We start from the raw sequence: 6,000 nt of genomic DNA on the forward strand, positions 1-6,000 counted from the left end.
TGAGTGAAGTAACAGGGAAAAAATCTTTGTGGGAATGGGTCATTGTGTTCTCTCCTTCCATATACCTGGGCCCTATATTCCTTGTTATTAGCTCTAGTGGTGGCTGTGTGGCAGCGTTCCTGCCTACCATGTGGGAGATTTGGGTTCAAGTCCCAGCTGGGGTGAGTGAGATAACAAGAAGCAAGCCTTATTACTCACATGATCAGGGGGCAGCAGGGCAGACCCTACAAGGAGAGGCTAAGGGACCTGAACCTGTTCAGCCTACACAAGAGAAGGTTGAAGGGAGATCTGATGGCCTGTTACAAACTAGTCAGGGGGGATCAGCAGGAACTGGGGAAGTCCCTGTTCCCCCAAGCACTGCCAGGAGTGACCAGGAATAACAGTCACAAGCTGGCAGAGAGTAGATTCAGACTAGACATCAGGAGGCGCTACTTCACGGTTATGTTTTTTTGTTTGTTTTTTTTCCACACACCCCACCCCCGCCCCGCCAAGCTACAAGCCAAATCTTCCCTGGTTTCCCACCCCCACTGTCTTCTCCCATACTGTCCTAGGTGTGAGCCCCTGCCCCACCAGACAAGCCATTCTGGCCCAGGGCAGGTAGTGGCTTAGCTCCAGTTTCAATCCCAAACTTGGGACTGAAACCAGACCTAAGCTGCTGCCTATTCCAGATTAGTATGTGATGGGTGCGGGGTTGCTAATCCGGTTTTAGGGAGGTGGGGGGAGGGGTGTGGATTATTCAAGTAAATATGGTAATATCAAAGAGAGCGTGGTACTCAAAGTTCTTAAGTCTCCACTAGTTTAGTCATGCCCAGCGGGAGCTTCATGCACTTTGTGGACTGGTGCTTCCTCCACTGTGCCCGCCTCGACTGCCTGCTTCTGAACGGGGCCGTGCGCTTTGGCCACTGGGACAAGATGTGCCGATGGTGCAGCCAGGCGGCAGAGACTCTCCCCCATGTGCTGTGCAGCTGCAAGCCGCATGCCAGAGCCTGGCAAATCCGCCACAATGCTGTCCAGAACCGACTGGTGAGCGCCATCCCGGGGGGGAGGGAGCGGCGGGGGAGATCTCCGTGAACCGCACCGTCCCAGGCTGCGAGAGCCAGATGCAACCTGACATAATCATCACTGACAAAGAGGCCCACCATTGCAGACCATTGTAATAGATTTGTGTGTATCTACTTTCTTTCTTAGCGTCACGAACCCCCTCCCTCCCCCAGGCTTAGTTGGCTAACATTGTATCTTTTGTAACCTAGTTGCGGTCCCCTCATCACCTCCATCACTCTATTGTTAGTCCCTCGCTCAGGCGATCTGTATTTTCATATCAGTTTTGTCATCTTTTTTCTGGATTCCCAATCCTAAACATTTACTAATAAAAGTCAATCTTTTCTTAATATTATAATACATGGCAGGGGAGGGGAGGGAATGACTGCGTGTCTGTATGTGTGTTAATTTGACCACGCTTTCTAGGTAGTTGCCATCATTGTTTTCTCTGTAGCTTGTGGGGAACGTCTATATAGCAGAAGAAAACCAGTATTCTTAAAGACTAGGAACATGATGTCCTAATGTTATCATCTTGGGCAGGTATAGTTGCTCAAACCACTAATTACCTATTTCACTTGATTAGATCTTGGCTTGGCTGTCTGGCTGAATATTGGATAAAAAGGCTGATCTGTGCTTGGCTTCAAAATCTTAAAAAAAACCCCAAAAACAAAAAAAACCTACCATTTTTCAAAAAACAGGAACATGGCACTAAAAGCAAATTCCTAGGTCAGGGGTGAACAATTATTTTGGCTGGAGGGCCACTTAATGAGTTTTGATGAGCTGTCAAGGGCTGCAATGGTAGTCCCACCCCTTGGCATGGACTCCATCCCAGTCACCATCTTGGGACCAGAAATTCCATCCCTTAACCCCTGTCCTTCACAAAGTCCCCCACCTTGCTCCCAGAAGTACTCTGGGGTGGGGGAGGGGAGGAGAATTGCCATTTTGGAACTGCCCTGGGTCCTGCATCCTGCTTGGGTCATCTCTGGGTACAGGGTATGCTGGGAGGTGTGGGTGTGTGTAGGGCTTGTATGGTGTGAGGGAGGGTGTAGGGTGTGGTAGCAAGAAGCAGAGCTAGGTTGGCCTACCTCTCGCACAGGGCTCACTTGCAGCTCCTGGCACACACCACTGGGGAAGCCCCATGTGATGGAGTGTGTAGAAGGTGTGTGTGTGTGGGGGGGTGGAGGATGGGAGTGCAGCGCATGGGCTGGGCAGGGTACAATTAATTGGTGGGCACCCACGGGCCATGTGAAATCATCTGGTGGGCTGCATCTGGCCTTTGGCCTGTATTTTCCCCACTGCTGTCCTAAATCAAGTCTAGTTTCCTACTTCTGCAGGCAACTGATTTCATATAATCCCTCTCATAAACTGATCTACTTCAAAACTAGAAATTTATAGCACATTTTTCATTTCCTCTCCTTTTCCTTTCATCTCATTTCATGGCATGGAGGGTCAGCATAAGCACCAATCATTCACAACATTGTCTGACCCTATAGTTAGGCAACCAGGATTTAACTAGCTATGCCATTATTGGGCAATTCTCAACCATTATTGGGCAGTTCTCAACCGTTTTCGAATCCTATCGAGTCACTGTCTCGAACTTATACAAATAGGACCTTTGCAATGACAACAAATGCCCTTGTGGACAAGTTCAATATACCACATTGTTGACTATGTCCCACATCCATTTACTATGCTACCTCGTGGCCTATAAGCTCTTCACACTGGTGATGACATTGCCTTAAGATGGCTGAAACAATATGTTGAAATTGCATACGCTAAATAAATTTCCTCTCGTAAAGAAGAAGGTTTTGTCCAGCATGGAATATTCCATGCTAGTATTTGTTTTCCACAGCTCTGAGGCACTATGCTAATACATGAGAAGCAAGAAAATAAACACTATAAAAAGGGAAACTTACAGTGGAATTAGATTGTTCAACCCGATTGTTGTTGAAGCCATAATAATGTGCTCACTGCTGTATGGAACCAATTAGAACAGTGTCCATTTGGAAAAGCTATATGCTGATGATCTCTATTGTGGTTGTATGATTGCATCTGAACACCTTGTAACAGGTAAGAATGTTTTTTTTTTATATATCCATTTCACAGACAGTGCACAGAAAGGCTAAGAGGAGAGCATTTTAAAACTATAAAATAGATTGCAATTCAATGAACATCAGGTTTCTAAGTCATTTTGAAAATCCTTGGCTCACTGACTTGACCAAGGTCACGTAAGACATGTGTGGTAGTCTTAACTGCAAACAAGCTTCAGTTGACCCTTTTCTTCTCTAACCCTTAGATTTTTACACATTTCCTTGAGGAACATTCAAACAAGTATATTTCTGTGGAGTTACAGTAGTCCTTTTTTGGCTTTAGATCCTTATTAAAGTTCTGCTAGTCCCAACGCTCATATCAAGTGCCAGGGTTGAGGTTGTTAAATATATATGTGGCCTTTTGGAATGATTGCCTCTACAAATACAGCACTGAACTGTATTGGTAAATAACTCTCCCCTGTATTGTCAGTTCAATTGGTGCTCAGTGATACCTTGAATAGTGCTGCCAGCTCAGTTCATTACAGCTACCTCTAAGAAGAATAACTGCTGTGCTGGTACAAGTAGTTTAGGGGGTGACTCACTTCTTTGTGTCATAAAGGATTTGTTTAGAGGTGACGAAGCAAACAATTACCTGTGACAGCCCTTTTGACCATGACCTCTTGCAGAGAAAGTTTGATTGATAGGTAAGTAGGTAGATGATATTTATTTATTTATGTATTAACTAACTTTATTTGGACAGACGGCTTTTTATTTAGCTTTTGATGACCACCTCACAGCAACTCTAGACTTTGCACCTGCAGAGCGCAACTGATATTTCAGTTACTGCTTTGCAATGGGGTTCTTGTCACAGGTTTGCAAGTTGTTAACACTGCAGCAATAGCCCCAAGTTGGCACCCAAATTTCTTTAGCTGTTCCTATTACAACCACAACCACCACCCATACTTTACTGTATTTTGTCACTGAGGTTGCACTCAGTATACAGAGGCACTGTTTGTTAATGCCTTGAGTGATAAAGAGCCTGGCTCTGTTGCAGTAAGGCTTGTCCTGGCAAGTCACAACGCTTGCAGAACCCACCACTCCTGTATATAAAGTATGGATTTGGTTCCCTCTTGACTTCTACCACTTGTCTTTTATAAGATGCTGCTTTCTTTCATTCCATTGATATCCTTTACTGTTGGTCTTGTATTTATTAGGTTTCTGTTTTGTAACCTTTTTTATCTCCTATCTTAGATCCATTCTTTTAGTGAATGATTTTTCTGTAAGTTGTAGGTGAATAATAAAGATGCAGCCCATTTGAAATGCTTTAGTTAGTAGCTCAATTCTGTTCATAGTGGGCAATCAGTGCTACTGTCATTGGCATCTCTATTGGCAAAAGTCCATTGTTTGAGAAGTAGGTGATCTCTGCTTTTTCTCTTGAATATGGCCCCCAGAATTGGTTTAAACAAGCTGACAGGAATGCTTGTGCTTCTACTGTCTGTTCTGTGGATGAATCCCGGTAATGTCAAGCTACTATATTTCATCAATCCATATTTATCTGTAAAGATACAAAACAAATTCTTCTGAGTTTCTTAATTAAAGAAATCAGTTCAATGGCAATTTTTCACTGATGTCCTCATCACCATTTGTAAATCGAAATTTGGGGAGGCTACAGCAGGTACCTTCCTGCTCAGTACCAACCACAGAGCCCAGTTTCTCTGACATCTATTCTTCAGCTAATACATGGTGATAATCACAGTTACATGATCACTATAGCATTGCTTTCCCATTTTCATGTTAGCTCATTTCTGTGGACCAATACCTGTAACCTCTTTTCTTATTTGTTTTGCCTTCTAACCGGCTGCCTTGGGGACCAAATAGTAGATTCTATAAAGTACTCTCCTCAGAGTTTGCAAAGCATCCAACAATGTCTTCTCTAGCCAAATCCACCTTTAAAATCTGCAGGAGCAAGCACTGCCTGCTTGTTGGTGGAGATGCTCAAAAGAAAGCAGATCAGATTCTCAAAGACCTGATGCAAAGCACTCAGTTAACCAGCAGAGGACTGTAGAACCACATGCCATAGTTATTCCTGCAAATATGCCCAGTCACAAAGAAATGAGAGGGTGGAGGGGAATACACAGCAGACTATAGTGTAGTGAATAAATTCTGTAAACTATGATAAAACACTGAGAAGCAAGATCCACCCTCTTTGTTTTCCTCCTTATTAGAGAGTTTAATTTGCCCCAATTCACCCTCCCCAATGAGGATTTATGGGAATTTTGTTTACATCTTGAAGAGGGTTGTCAAGAGTACTTCACATGTGAAGTATGCTAAACCCTTTGGGGGAATCACCACACTGCACTGATATAGAAATGGTGGCGCGGTCCCTTAAGGAAAGCATACTTCATTTGTAATGAACATTATGTCTGCAGAAACTAATGGCAGAGCCTCCTATTCAGTTTATGTAAAATAAAATAGGCCATATGTTGCTGCTTTTAGAGTTTGGGTGTTTAAATTAAATGTTGTTTAATGAATATTCAAGCCCATTTGCTCAAAAGTTGTGCTCAATGTGGCTGCTTTTTCCTTCTCCCTCTCCCCCTTTCCACCCCCACTCTTTACCTAGTGTATCAAGTCATTACATCAGGGTGCTAAAAATTAGGCATCTGTCTCTAACTAAAATTTGGATATTAAAACTCTAGAGCAGATGAGAGGATAAATAAAGACATACAGTAAGGGGATCATATTTTTTGTTTTGTAATTAAGACTGAGAAGGGTTTGACATGCATGACACTCTCTTAAGGAACAGGAACATTCACTATTGTTTCAACAGCTGGAGTTTTGGTTATGTTGTAGTGGCACACTCATTCCACTCCACGTTACCTACAGGTAAATCACTCCTTTTGTTATCAACACCAAGAACCAAATACTGGCTTGT

This window comes from Crocodylus porosus, unplaced genomic scaffold, assembly GCF_001723895.1.
Source record: "Crocodylus porosus isolate Cpor-Errol unplaced genomic scaffold, CroPor_comp1, whole genome shotgun sequence".
In the NCBI taxonomy this organism is placed as follows: Eukaryota; Metazoa; Chordata; order Crocodylia; family Crocodylidae; genus Crocodylus; species Crocodylus porosus.